This window comes from Sceloporus undulatus, chromosome 6 (assembly GCF_019175285.1).
Source record: "Sceloporus undulatus isolate JIND9_A2432 ecotype Alabama chromosome 6, SceUnd_v1.1, whole genome shotgun sequence".
Classification (NCBI taxonomy): Eukaryota; Metazoa; Chordata; class Lepidosauria; order Squamata; family Phrynosomatidae; genus Sceloporus; species Sceloporus undulatus.
The window spans coordinates 46,711,820-46,727,874 of record NC_056527.1 but is presented as its reverse complement, the minus strand read 5'-3'; positions in this window follow the sequence as shown (position 1 = coordinate 46,727,874).

Sequence of the window (16,055 nt, the reverse complement as noted above, 5' to 3'; positions counted from 1 at the left end):
TGTCATTCCCCTCTCCCAAGTTAGATACACACTTTGAATTTAACAATCCAAAGCTTTCCAATCTAGTATATTTAGAGCAGGAAACTGGAATGGAGAGATTTAACCCTTTCCCTGGTGCAATCGTGAAGAAAACATTTTTAAAATCACAAATTTATAAAACAAAATCATTTCTATAAATAAAAATAAATCTGGAATAGCTTTATTCAATGGCAGCATTACTAAAATTTGCAGATATAAAAGTATTACATACGAAGGATAGGTGCCACATTAAAATAATACTAGCTTTTAGCTTGAAAGGGTTATTTTGAATATTCACTGAAATTCTGTTTTGTTTTGTTCTTTTATTATCTAAAGCAGAAACAATTCCTAACATAAATGTTCAGGTGTCTGAGGGGGGAGGGGGATTCATTTCAATAGACCTTTATAATGTCAAACCCATGGTTTACAATCATGCTGGAGAATGCAGAAACACCATTTAATAAATTTACTGGCATAAGTAAGGGGGAAATACAGTGCATATCAATAAATAATTAAGCCTCCATTCATATAAATCAATTCTGATTTAGAAAAGCCTCGCTTCACACCTAGGAAAATATTATTTCCACCACACAAAATGTTAAAAGCTTCCAAGAAATCATACAATATTTCCTCCTGGGCCCAGTTTTTATAAAGAAAATAATTCTATGTCCTAAAGTATTTGCCACTTTTCATAGGCTACAAATTCATAAGTCATAGTGGTTTGTGTTGATGACAGACAGTTCTTATTTAAGTGTCCTTAGTACAATCCTTTGTTGTCCCTATCTAGCCTTTTATTGATATAATTGTGTGTTTGCGGGATGACTTTTACACTGTCAGATGTTTTGGTTTGCAATTCCCATCACTCCCACCCAGTATGGCCAGTGTTAAGGGATTCGGAGAGCTGTTGCATGTTGTGCCTTAAAACATGACTGACTTGAGTTTCAAGGAACAGATAGACGTCTTCCACTAGTACAGGAAAGTATACAGTATACTGTATGACTGAGTATATATGTCAGTACATATGACCAATATGATAGGATGACTACCACAATTGGAACAGAGTAACTGGATAATGTAAGTTGATCAAAATGAACAAGTCACCAAAAAAAGAGGAACAGTAGTATTGGATGGCAAAAGAAAACCTGCACAGAAATGCAGAAAATCATAAGCCCTGTAGAGCAATGCTTCTCAAGTTATCTAATGTGGTAGACCCAAAATGTCAGTAGTATATTTATGCCATGTTACCATCATATTTGCATTGTTTCCTGAATACTCACCATGGACCAGCAGCCAATGACATGTCCTCCTATATTTAAGAGATGAACATGGGGACACAGGCAGCTAAGCAACACCAGAGTATGATCAAGATGGCTAAATTTACTAAGGAGGAAGAACACATGAGCTAGGAAAGTCTGCAGCAGTTTGCTTTTGCCTGATTTTACTAGAAAGGAGAACATTCCTCCCCTCTTCTCCTCTCCCCCCACTGAGTTCCTTTTCTTGGACCATATCCTTCTAACTAATGAAACAGCTAGCTACAGTAATGTGTACATCTTCCACTGCCGGGCATTCGCACACAGGATCCGTCTTCATGTAAAACATCAAGAATTTCATGTTAGATAACTGATGGAGATGAAAGTCACTTTGTAACTTTAATGAGAAACATAAGTAATAATTTAGTTATTAAATATGAGTCAGTTTAATCATTTTCCATGACTCATCGGGAAACAGAGTTAACATTTTTGGAGAACTTCTTGAGAGACGAACGAGTCATTTTATCTTTGCTGGTGTGACCCTTACATCTATAGCAGTAAGCAACTGCATTGGAAAGTGGCATTCATTTAGTAGGGTAAAACCACAAATATTAAACCCCACTGCAATTTAAAATACAATAATGCTGTACCTTAAGGTGTTCTTTTAAAAAATAATGAAAGAGATTTTACATACATTTTATTTTTGCAAGCATAAATAAATATCAAAGAAATGTCAGTTTCCAACTTGTACATATAGCAGATCTATTTTTAACAGGATGATTTAATTTGTTACTCATTGTAGTCATTTCTCACATTACCAGGTTTAACAGTGTCTTTTATATCCCCCTAAATATTCCTGCATTTCTAAAAAAATGTTTCTGTCAACAAAAAGGCTATTTACTCCCAGAAGCTGGAAGTATTATTCTTTTTGCCCACAGCTCCCAAAGATTCTGGGGAAAATAATCCAAAAAGCATACACACACACACACACACATTTCAAACTCTGGCTAAATTAGACTTTGGAGTCATCATCTGATTTTTGTTGTTGTTGTGTGCCTTCAAGTCATTTCCAATTTATGGTGACCCTAAGACTAAATCCCTAAAAACCCTAAATCACAGAAATCAATAGAAGTATAGTGTCTAGATCAAGAGAAGTAATAGTGCCACTGTATTCTGCTTTGGTCAGGCCCCACCTAGAATATTGTGTCCAGTTCTGGGCGCCACAATTCAGAAAGGACATTGAGAAACTGGAGCGTGTCCAAAGGAGGGCGACAAAAATGGTGAAGGGTCTGGAAACCATGCCCTATGAGGAACGACTTAGGGAGCTGGGGATGTTTAGCCTGGAGAAAAGAAGGTTAAGAGGTGATATGATAGCCCTGTTTAAATATTTGAAAGGATGTCATATTGAGGAGGGAGCAAGCTTGTTTTCTGCTGCTCCAGAGAACAGGACCCGGAACAATGGATGCAAGCTACAGGAAAAGAGATTCCACCTGAACATTAGGAGGAACTTCCTGACAGTTAGGGCTGTTCGACAGTGGAATGCACTTCTTCGGAAGGTGATAGAGGTTCCTTCCTTGGAGGTCTTTAAACAGAGGCTGGATGACCATCTGTCAGGGATGCTTTGATTTGGATTTCCTGCATGGCAGGGGGTTGGACTGGATGGCCCTAGTGGTCTCTTCCAACTCTACGATTCTATGATTCTATGATTTCTTGACAAATTTCTTCAGAGGGTTTGCCATATTCATCATCAGAAGCTAAGAGAGTGTGACTTGCCCAAGGTTATCTAGTGGGTTTACATGGCCGAGCCAGAATTCAAACATTGGTATTTAGAGTCATAGTCGGATGCTCAAACCACTACACTATGCTGACTCCTATACATACAAGCTTATAATGAAAGGAGAACTAAAACAGCAAAGATCAGTTGCAGGCTATTTTGCATATATCTGTATACTAGAACACTAGAATTTCCTGATCACTCTTCTCATTGTTCCTTCCAATTTCCTGAAAAGCATTCTGACAGATCTAGAGTAACATCTCCTCTAGTGTTTAGTTCCATTAAGTCCAAATCAGCAGAGCTGCTATTTACATGTGGAAGCATCGCAGCCACATTCATAGGGCTCTTGGGAGCTGAACCAAGATCTATGAACTGCCTTTCCCCAGTCGAAATTTTGCAGGCAACTGAAATTATGCTATCAGAATTATGCAAATGAAATAAATTAACATGCATGTATTTTGTGCATAATAAATACTGCTTTTTGCGAGAAGAGGGTTACAAGAAGAGACTAGCAAGGAAAGGCACATGGAAATTGAGGTCAAATGGGTAACATGACAGGTTGTGAGACAGGAATATTAACTGCAGAAGAGGGATAGAGAATGTACAGACTGCTAATGTATCAGCAGCTCCCATTTTATTTTTCTTGAAACATGACCAAGTTTTGTCTACTTTCCTACAAGCATGAGGTCTGGAAGCTTGAAGAGATTTTTTGTTTTTTAAGGAAAATGAAAGCATCTAGATATTTCCTTTTTGGGAAAACTGACTTGCCAGATCAAAACCTCATCTAGCCAGTGAAGATGGGACAGTTTATTAGAAAAATGGTTTCTATGATCCAAGGAGGCAAAAAAATTGCTGGCAACATTCCAGCTCCATAATAGTTTTATACGTTTGCTATGATATGAGTTATCTATACAGTTGCTATTGTTCTTGTTTATCTTCAAGATACTTATGGTGACCCTAATGCGGACCTATCATGGGGTTTTCTTGGCAAATTTCTTCAGAGGTTTGCCATTGCCATCCTCTGAGGCTGAGAGAGTGTGGCTTGCTCAAGGTCACCCAGTGGGTTAAAAGTGGCCGAGCTGGGATTCAAACCATACAATATTACAGACTTATTCAAAACTTTTTCTACCGTATTAATTGCATACCATAATGCCTATCTGTTAGTTAACTGCTCGTATTTGTCTCTGTATTTGACATAAAAAGCAATGTAATGCGAAGTTAAACTTTAAAAAAAAAAATAGACATTTTGAATTCAAAAACTTAAAAATGTTCCAGATGCTTTTTCTTTTCCTACTTGCATAGTGAGCAAATATATACACACAATAAACAGAACAATAACATTCTCCTAAGCTTAGGTAGTTGAAGAATTTGTGGCAGGAAGAAAACAAGGACTGAAAGACTTTTGGCTATGGGGCTCTTTCATTACTACTTACAGCTGCATGGCTGAATTCAGTCCAGAAATAAGTTCGTTACAGTTTCTATTCCATTGTCCAAATGTAACACTGCCTGCCATTTTCAGTTTGCTAGGACTGCGTTGAGTTGTGTGCTGTTGCCATACCTAATACATTTTCACGTAAGTTTCTTCACCATTTAGAAGACAGCTGAATAACCAATTAAATAACAGCAGTATAAATCTTCTTTTTTTAGGATACATTTTTCTGTTAGCATTGGGCCTTCCCTTGCAATTACAGTTCATCATGCATAAAAAGTACTTGACAGTCTATTAATTTTCAACCAGAATCCTCTATTACTTTTCACTTGAGTACGTCGTTCAAGCTGCTTTAGAATCCAAACACTGGCCATTATCACGAAAGAAAAATTATTGTTCCCACTCAACCCTTACATTTTTTAGTATTACATAACTTTCTTCAACAAATACTACTGTGCTTAAAATTTCTGCTCTTCTCTCATGCCAGCATTCAACTACCTGAAACACTTGAATATAGTTGTACTATATACAAGTTTTTAAGATAACACTTGCACTATAGTTGCTTGTATTAGTATATAAACTGAAAACCACACCTTTCTCAAATTTTCTAGGACTGTTCATATGCATGCAATTTTTAAAAAAGGATCCACTTGTCTTATTAAATCTTGATTAGGGTGAAACTGAATTGCCTGTAATTAAGATTGTTCAAATATAATGGGACAGCATTTCAGTTTCCTAGAATTCTGTTGAATTAAAGGGTTTTTACTATGATGAATACATTTGTAGTGAATTCTTATCTATGTTTTGCTATTGTTGTTGTTGTGTGCCTTCTCATTTCCAACTTTTGGCAACCCTAAGGCAAAGCTACTACGGGGTTTTCTTGGCAAGTTTCTTCAGAGCGGGTTTGGCGCTGCTATCCCTGACATTGCATGTCTGTTGTTAATTGCCATTACAACAACAAGGCTTTGATTTATGGCAACCCTATAAATAAGAAGTGCAACCTTAGGGTTGTGGCTTCCTTGGTGGGTCTTCCCCTCTACCCACTGCCTCCCAGTTTACCATGTGTTATCATTTCTTTTTCTGATAAATCATGTCATTTCTTGATGGGGCCAAAGTACAATAGCCTGAGTTTGGTCATTTTGGCTTCTAGGGAGAGTTTGGATTTGATTTTCCTTAGGCCTTGAAATTTCTATAATCAATTAACCCCTTAGACAGCAGGCTAACTCATCCAGGATATGTCTATACTACACAATTGCAGCACTTTAATTATCATGACCCCATCTTCAGGTATCCCAGAAATTGTAGTTTCATGAGATACTTAGACCATCCTTCCAGAAATCTCTAATACTGTAGCTTAGGGGAGTTCATTAGAGAATTCTAAGTACTTCACTAAACTACAAATCTCAGGATTTAATAGGATGGAACTGTGGCACTTAGTGGTATCAAAGTGCTCTAATTGTGGAGCGTGGATACATCTTGTCAGATTGATGATATGAATTTACATTTCAGTGATTGTTTCAAAATTTGTATCTGTACATATAATTTTGCACAGGCACAGTTTTACACAAACACAAATCTGTGCCTTCTTTTTTGGCAATGAATAAGTGGCATGCAGTGGACTTAACACCCCATTATGTACAGAATTTCCACCTTAACAAGATGCGCATTTAAAATAAACATTTGTATACAGAAACCTGTAACACCATCATTTAAAACCATTCTCACTTCTACAGCACTAAAGCGATAGAACGGTCCCACAGGCAAATGTGCTAATTTTTAAAAGGATTGGTGCGCACATCTGCTGCCAAAATTTATTTCATACAGCTTGGGATATTACTGTAGTATCTGGAACAGTTGGCAGCAATATTTATGGAGGCACTATGACACAACATGTAATGCAACAGAAGCAAGCAAAACACTTTTAGGGAAAGGGGACAGAAAATGGGAGCAAAGGAAGAAGAGAAAAACTAGAGACAACTTGAAGTGGGAAATGGTTCTTCCCTAAGCAGTTTGGCTAGGTGATTAATTTTATACTGGAGTCAAAAATGCATACATTCTGTGGGGGTTTAAAAATACAAGTTACAACTTTTCTTCAAAGCTCCCTCAAGGCTCACAGCAATCCTCCAAACTAGATTGTTTTTTTTCTAGTAGTTGGCTTCTTGATCAAAGTACTGTTTATAGACTGCTAATTTTAATAAAAGAAAATTAAGAATTCGTGAACAAAAGAAAGCAATATCTTACTCTGTGTTGCTGAAGAAAACATTGTACTCAGTAAAGAGCTTGGAAATAATTAGTTTATTAACTTGTTGAGCAATGAACATGCTTGATTTTTCTCCTAAAGCCACCTAATTCACTATTTATTTTTATTAATGTTCTAGTTGTACTTCAATAAATTAATGATTTTTTGAAGGATAGAATTTGTAAGGATGGATGGTTCTTAAGCCAGTCAGTAAGAGTGTTAGGACTAAGGAAAAGAAGGTTTGGGACTGAAGGAAATGTATTTCATGACTTTGTTGATAGGTACTGTAGGCTAAGCTGCTTGCTCAAATCATGGTTGTCTTTGGGAGTAGGGATGAGAAAGAGAAGTTTAGAAACCAACAGAAGAATAGCTGGGAAACAATTGAAAACTTTGGATTGTGGTTATTTATTTATTTATTTAGGTATTTATATCCCACCCTTCAGCCCTAATGGCTCTCAGGGCGGCTTACAATATTATTTTTAATCAGACAGTTCCCTGCCCTCAGGCTTAGCAAATGAAAAAGAAGAGGAAAGAAGAAGAAATGATTCATTGACTGATCTTTGTAGGAACTAGGGTTGATGTCACCCAGTGCATTAACTCATGGTGTTGCCCCCTCCATTGACCTCTCCTCATATCATACAGAATGCTTAATAATGTTTTTATAGGAATGTTACTCATTAATTGAAGTTTTTGTATACCAGTGAGTGTAATGGTAATAGCTGTGACATACACAACTAGCAAAATTAAAATTATACCTTTAAATTACAAAAGATAGATGTTTGGGGATCAGTAGTGCCACCCTTCCTTAGGGTGTCACCTGGTGCAGCCCACACCTCCCACAACCTCCTAGTGACACCTCTGTGTAGGGAGCTTTCTATTACTACATTTGTTGTGAATCTACATCCTCTTGCTGAAATTAGTGCATTATTCCTTAGTGATGTTTAACATCCTTCTTTATCAACCTTGACTAGAGTATGGAGATTACCACACTACACTCTTATATGCTGCTATTCCACTTTTAGTGCTCTGGCTGCCTCCTGTGGCATTCTGGGATTTGCAGTTTAGGGAGGGGCATTTAGAATCTCAGCCTGAGATCTCTTAGGTAGTTAAAGTGGTGTCAAACCAGATAATTTCTGCAGTGTAGATGCAGCATTAGAGAGTATTTCTACTACAGGAAAACCTTATGGCCAACTACTAGCTAATCAGATGTAGGGTTCTGCATATCCAGTGTCGGTGGTTCAGGGCCAGTGTTCCCCAAAATTAAAATTATACCTTTAAATTACAATACCATACACACAGCCTTAATGTATTTATATGTACATAGCTTCATGTGGTTAAAGTGAAAAATTTGGAAAGATGTGATGCTATGAAAAGACATGGAAACACTTCATTCAGTTCAACAGCCATGAGGCAAAATTCTATACATGCAAAGAGGGAGAGGGAGAAGCACACATACCTCTGTTTCTGAAAAGAAGGGGTTTGAAATAGCCTTTGTCCTCATCCAAGTATGCAAGTTGCCATCTTAATAATTGCCAATTAGGCTGAGGTAAATGACCCCCAACTAGAATCATTCTGACGCACTTGGATTATAGCACTCGATATAGAGCTCATTGTCCAATTGATGGTGCAAATCGAGTATAGTCCCGGATTCTGAGGTCTGCAAGCAGTTCGTGAATGGATTGTTGGGGCTTGGCCTCTTGCATTATCTGCATCATTTTCAGTATCCTTGCAAGCAAATGATTGTTACAAAATCAAAGTCTTAACGTATTCCTGAGTGTGTCGGCAGTCAATAATGTTCTCATTAAGACTAACTAATGTTCTTACGGTTGCTTGAAACACTTTATTGGCCTTTAGAGCTGGCTTACAGATTTGCGGGAGTAAATTAATTGTAGCAGTATTTGAGTTGAAAGTACTCTCATCTACTCATGACCTCCTGAGACTTGATGGTCAATGCCTCTAAATCTAATCTGGGAAGCAACAATATGAAAGCTAATGACCTTGGCAGTTAAATCTCCATCTTTGGGCTTTTACAGATAAGCAGTTATTTGACTGGTAGAGAGAGAATCTCAAGAACTATTAACTAGAGGGTAATTGTTAAAAAGTGTTATGGGAAGAAAGAACATCAATTGCTGTAACAGCTTCAGTTCTGAGCTTCTTTTTTATCTGACAATTTCTTTGCTCCCCACACCTACATTCCTCCATTCTTTCCTTTCTGCCTTTGCACCAGTCCAGTTAAAGCTCCAACTGTATAGCAACTTTTAAGTACTTTTGTGAAGAGTCCTTACAATAATTTGTTCTTACAATGTGAAAACCGTCAGTGACTATTGATAGACATTCCAAAAAGCTACACAGGGCAGGAGCCTTCAGGCTTTTATGAGCTGAGAAGCATGACTGGAATTTTGAGAGAGTGCTATGAATGCACTCACAAAATGGCTGCCTTAGTAGGTGTGGCCAATCACAAAACATGTACTTTTGAAAAGACAAATCAGTGACATGTAAAGAAAATTATTTTTTCCAAGAACCTGGATTCAAGGATACTAGAGGTAGGGGCTGAGCTCCAGAGCATAAACTACTCTTTTCCTGTTCCATTTCACAGAAAACAAACAGCTTGAGAACAAGTTAGAATTTGGGCCCAATCCTCAAATCGCACATTTGCCCCATAAAACACACACACACAAATTATATATAGGATGGGGGACACCTGGCTTAAAGTGACTACATGTGAAAAGGATCTAGGAGTCTTTGTAGACAACAAGTTGAACATGAGTCAACAGTGTGATGCGGTAACTAAAAAGGTCAGTTTAGGCTGCATCAATAGAAGTATAGTGTCTAGATCAAGAGAAGTAATAGTGCCACTCTATTGTGCTTTGGTCAGGCCTCACTTGGAATATTGTGTCCAGTTCTGGGCACCACAATTCAAAAAGGAGTGTGTCCAAAGGAGGGTCACCAAAATGGTGAAGGGCTTGGTAACCATGCCTTATCAGGAAATACTTAGGGAGCTGGGTATGTTTAGCCTGGAAAAGAGATGGTTCGGAGGTGATATGATAGCCCTGTTTAAGGGTGTTGCATTGAGTCTGGAGTGAGCTTCTTTTCTACTGCTCCAGAGACTAGAACACGGAACAATGGATGCAAACTACAGGAAAAGAAATTCAACCTAAACATTAGGAGGAATTTCCTGACAGTAAGAGCTATTTGACAGTGGAACACACTCTCTCGGAGAGTGGTGGAATCTCCTTCTTTGGAGGTTTTAAGCAGTTGCTGGATGGCCATCTGTCAGGGATGCATTGATTGTGAGTTCCTGCATGTCAAGGGGGTTGGTCTCTTCCAACTCCATGGTTCTATTATTCTATTACACAGAAGTCAAATGGGTGGTGCTCAGAAGAGAAAACCAGATAGTAGGGGGTTTTTCCAACCTCCTTTTCACTTTTATCCCAAATGACTTTTGTTGTGGTCCAAGATGCTTCAAGTCATTTATGGTATTGAAACGGAAGAACATTTCATTTCCCAATAGTCATATTTCCCAAATTATACATGCCAAAGGGCCGTGCTCCTCCCTGTCACAACAAATCCACCCTCTTCCTGGACTGTGTGCCTTGGTGACTTTTGAGATGCTATCTTTATCTTTCCTACTAATGGAATAACATGTCAGAGGGAGAAAAGAGGTGGAAAGACAAAGTCAGAGGTATCAAAGAGAGACCTCACCTCCCCCAAAAGAAATATAATGTTCAGCCTGCATGTGACAGAAGTTAGCAGCCTCCAGGAGAACCCTCTCCTGCAATGAAACACACCAAGGTACAATGCTAAGATGGCAAAGAATACAGGCTAAAATTAGAAAGTGCTGGGAAAACAGTGGTTATGTTGCAAGGAAATACTCAAGACTGCAACAAAAAGAGTGCAGGTAAAATAAGGCTACATGTCAAGTGCTATGCCAGCACAGAATAGCCCACCTCTCAAGGGAAATAAACCCAAGAAGGTCAATGCATATGTAGCTCCAATGTCATTAAGTAAAGAGATATGATCCAATCTATCCATAATGAGGGACACACACATAAAGAATTAGGGTTACAACCCTGAAAGGATTATTGTGGGAAAGGCTATGATCATCATTAACAGACATTTCTTTGTTGGCAGAGGAGATCACACCTGAAGAGCCACTGGAAATCAAGATGCAAAATGAGAGGTGAGGATGGGGAGAAGGAAATTGCCCAGAGCCACATTGTCTTCACAGACATCACCAGACATGTCCCCTCTCCCAGCAGCACAACATAGCGAAACATAGTGACAGAAGCTCAATACCTCAAGACAGATCAAATTGACCCAAGGCAAATCCACTTGCCAGGTTGTTTCTAGAGTACAATAACCTAAGTAAAATTGGAAATACATTAAAACATCACAAGACACCATATAGTGGGGCATTTGGATTGCATCAAGGTCAGATCTACAGCCCCATGTCTAATAGTCCCATAGCATGAACTGTATAACACCTAGCTGGATGTCCAGAGAAATACACACAGAAAAGATCTACAAATATGCACAAACTACACATGACGACCAACACCAAAAGCTCAGGCAAAACATAAACACACACCAGACAAAATGCAGATATTTAAACCTATACATTTTTCAAAAAAAAAACCCGTCTGTTCAGAGGATTTTATTATATATCTTTTTTATTAATTTGGTCTTGGTCCTGCTTATATATTATGCTCATCAAGCCAAACTGGAGCCCAGACCATCATCCTACCACTGCTCTGTTATGGATGGCTTCACCATTTAATTATATTGATTCTTCTAGGAAGGAACTTTGTTTCAAACTCAAAGACAATACAACAACAGCTGTGCACAGCCTGCTCAGGATTATCCAAGCTGCACAACACATGCAATAAATGTTGGCAGCAAACACCTGCTCATATGAAGGAGAATGAAAAACATTAGTCATGGGTTAATTTTCCCTGGTACTGATTTCCATACTCCTAATTATGTGCTACAAGCACAAGTCATATATGTGGCAACATCCCATACTAGGATCCGTTAGAGCAGTTGTGTTTAAAGGAAAGAAGCCATTTAGTTCTGAAATTATTCATAGCAGGTCTAGCTTGATTAGATGTATGCCCTCAAACTTTTCAGAGGTCACCTATCTTCTGTTTGTATGCCAAATCCAATGATGTGACTTAGCCTAATATTTCAGCACTCCCTTAATTCAGAGATAGAAATTATGCAGATCTCTTGTTGAATTTTAACCCCCATCAGCCTTGGCCATCAAGGCCAGTGGTTAGTGATGATGGAAGTTGCAGTTCAACTGCACCTGCAGGGCCAGATTTGGCCAAAGTTGCTCTGACCACAAATTCAGATGGGGTGTGCTGACAGGTTTGTAAGCAAATTGGAACCATAGAGAAATGAGAGAAAAGTATCACCATACTTGGAGAAGAAGAAAAAATTAAGAGGAGATTAAGGGGGCACCTTCTCCTGGCAGCTCAGTGGCCATGGGATGCTATCTATTGAGAGAAATATATATAAATTAGAAGATCAAGGGATATTAATGGAGTATATAGTAAGAGACCATGTCTACTGGCTGGAACCTTAAAAACCACTTCCTATGCCAATACTAATAATAATAGCTTAATAATGATGATGATGATGATAATGATAATGATGATGATAATAATAATAATAATACATTTTGTTTTAATGTTGAGCTTTGATATTTTTAGTGATATTATACTTGTTTTAAATTGTAAACCATCATGAGTCCCAGTTTTGGGAGAAAGGCCAAATATAGATATAGTTAATTTGCATCATCTGGGGAACTTCTGAGAACCAGACTGTGACTTAAGGAGGGCCTAATCTGACCCCAGGGCCTGAGGTTCCCCACCCTTGCCAAACTGTAACACACAGGTCTCATCTGTATAGTAATTATTAATCAAAGCACATACGCTGCTGACGGAAACGATTTGACACACTTGATTGCTGTTTATACTCAATTGTTTTGTAATATGCTTGGCAGCACAGTCTTAGGACAATCTGTGAAGACATCCCTCTGAATTCAAGGAAAGTGTGCACAAGACTGCAGCCTACAAAAATCCCTTCAACATGGATTTGTCTGATTCATCTCCGCCTGCATGGCGATTCTCTTGTGAACAACCCAAGTGCCAAGTTTAATTGAGCTGCATCTGGAGCTGACTGAATATACAGAGACTAGGGATTTGCTGAGTGATTAACTGTCTCTGCCTTTTAACCTGGACGAAGAGGCATCCATGAACAGGTGACATTTGTGTATGATTAAAAAAAAAACCTGTGGAGGGCAGCATAAAAGGGAAGAGGGGGAGTAAGAATTCAATTCATCATGCTCACAAGTCAATTAAAGTGTCATATGAAATGAGGGCCTGCAGGTACTCCTATTAGACTGCTATTATTAAATCAAAGTGTTTTTTTTTTAAAAAAAATTATTCAGTTTGAGCGAGTGAGAGAGCTGGAACAAACCCACATTAATATTCCTATGGCAATGCAACTTTTCCTTGTAGAAGCAGAATAAACGAAACCAGTTCACTTTCCAAGCCCTCCAGCTGACAAGAATCAAATCTAATTGTCACCCAGGTAGTCACAGTTGTTCAGGAGATTTGAAACAAGGAGAGATGAAGTGTAGCCAAATAACACTTTTTTTAAAAAAAATGCTACTATAAATATAAATAATTTGAAATATACAAAGAAGTAATAGGAGCTGAGTTTCATATATTTTGAAAAAAAAACCACAATTCTGTAACTGTTTTGTCATTGCTGAAAGAGTCCATTTGGAAGTCATGAAAATGGAGGCATACAGAATAAATAACAAAGTACACAATGAGTTCTGCTGTTTTCAAATATTCAATCAGAATATTTTAAGAAAACACTTCTGGGACATGGGAGAAACCTGTTTACCCAAAATTGTATCAGCTTCCAGGTTCCTCCCAACGTACAAATAAGAAGCACCACTGCTCCCACCAGAAGTTCCCACTTAGAAGGAATTGTTCCATTGTCCTCTCACTGAATCCAATCTAAATGCTACACTGGAATACTTCCTTCACCAGCATCATGGGCTCTTATTTTAATTACAAATTATCAGTGGATTCTATGGAAGGACAATGGAACAATTCCATCTAAGTGGAAAATTCTGGTGGAAACAGTGGTGTCTTTTCTTGTCTCTTGCAAGAGTAAGAAAATCCACTCAGCCTCACTCACTCTGTCACTGGATATCTTCAAATCAAAAATACATTTTGAGGAAATCTAAGGCATGAAACACAATAACCGTATATGCTCAACTATAATCGATCTCATGTATAAGTTGAGGGCAGGGTTTTGGGGCCACAATTATGAATTTTGATATGACCTGTGGATAAGTTGAGGGTAAAACCTAGGGGCATGTAACAAAGGATCTAAAGGACAAAGCAAAGGAAAATTATGCCCAAAAAGTTACAAAATTCCAGCAGGTGTAATAGTTTGTAAAGGCTGGATAGATGAGCAAGTAGAGAGAGGTCATTGCTTCCAGAACAGATTACGCTCTTGCTTTTCACCAGGGAACAGTTCGTTTATTTATAAAAATACAGTATTTACATTGATGCATGGATAAGTCAATTCAGGGTTTTTTGAGTCAACATTTTGACTAAAATTTCTGGACTTATACATTATTATTATTATTATTATTATTATTAACCTTTATTTATAAAGCACTGTAAATTTACACATATTCATGAGTATATACAGTAGGTTGCAAGGATCTATACAGATTTGAATCCTACAGCAGTATGTGGACAACTCCATAGTTTATGTCCATTCAGTCTTTTATGTGAATAGTACTGATATCCAGTCCAAAAGTTAATTAACAAGTTATTAATTAAGTTGCCTTACCCTTTATAATGAAAATAAATAAATGGGTGGATAGGAATTTATATACTTCTGGATATAAGACAAGGATGAACTATTGTGAATATACCGTGTTTCTTTACATATTACTTTTATATCTCCATATTCTTCTATTATGGAAGTTAGCACCCAGATGTTTTCCTAAGGTTTCTCATCCAGGCACTAACCAGACGCAGACCTGCTGAGCTTCTATGAGTCCAGCATTGTTGTCATTCACATCACAGTGCCTAAATTTGTACTTGAGATTAGGGTTGTGTGAAAAATCTCTAACATGAGAACTGATGTACTAAGAATAGAAACTGATGTAACAATTATGTGAATCATAAGCTTGAGCAATTCTACCAATTTGAGGCAGAGAGAGATAGGGAGAGGGAGAGATTGGTAGGAGGACCTAGTCCATCATTTCTAGCGAGAAGCTGGTATTAGGCTCTTCAACTTCATCAACTATTATCTGGTAGCAGCCATTCCATCAGAGCAACAAAGAAAGAGATGGAAAGCATAGCTACTCCACTAACTTTACTGAGAGAATAACCAACTTGGACTTGAATCCTATTGTAAGTACTTACAGTATTGACCCACCATTCAACAATTGATCCAATGAGTCTACTGTTGTTGAGACCAGCAATAGGATTCAGTCCTTTGTCTCCTTCTTCTTTGATTGTTTGCATTTCAGCGGAAGAACTACTATAGTATATATTTTTCTGAAGAAGCAATCAGAAGCAAAACTAGATGGTATGATAGAAATTAGGAAAATTTGCAAATTTTAGCAAAATTTGCTAATTTATTATATAGACCATAGTGTGCCAGACAAAAAGAAAACATAGGCAGGAAGTACTCACCGCCAGTCACATCGACACAGGTGTATACTCTGTATTTTTCTATCAATGGGCTAGAGGAGTCTAAGCTAACTTGTGGAGGTCAAGGTGTAGAGCAAGGTAGCTGGAATGCTTTAAACAGGATGACCTGACAACCTCCTTTCCCAGGACATGTCCTACATTTCAGCCTTCTGTCCAGAAGGAATTCCAAAGGTCCTCTATTTTGAGCATGACTAAGAAGCATTAATCTACATTAATATTAGTGGTTTTAGCTTTTATTTTGCAATGTCCTATGTTTTTCTTGAACATCCTACATTTTGCAGTGCTTTATCCTCATTTGCGGTAAGAACATCTCGTCATCTTGGCTCCAAACACTGGTTTTTTTCATAGCATTTATTCAGATTCTACATTCTAAGTATTTGCCTCAAAAGTACTTTTCATTTTTGACTTTACATTTTGCTTTCAGGCTCTTTTATTGAAGAGTCAGAGTATGCACTTTTAAAAAAAAACCTCAGGGTTGCTTAATCTTCTATGCAAGCACATAAAACTTTTTGCTATCCTTCTACAGGCAGGTTAAGACTTTTAAAATTATTATTATTATTATTATTATTATTATTATTATTATTATTATTAT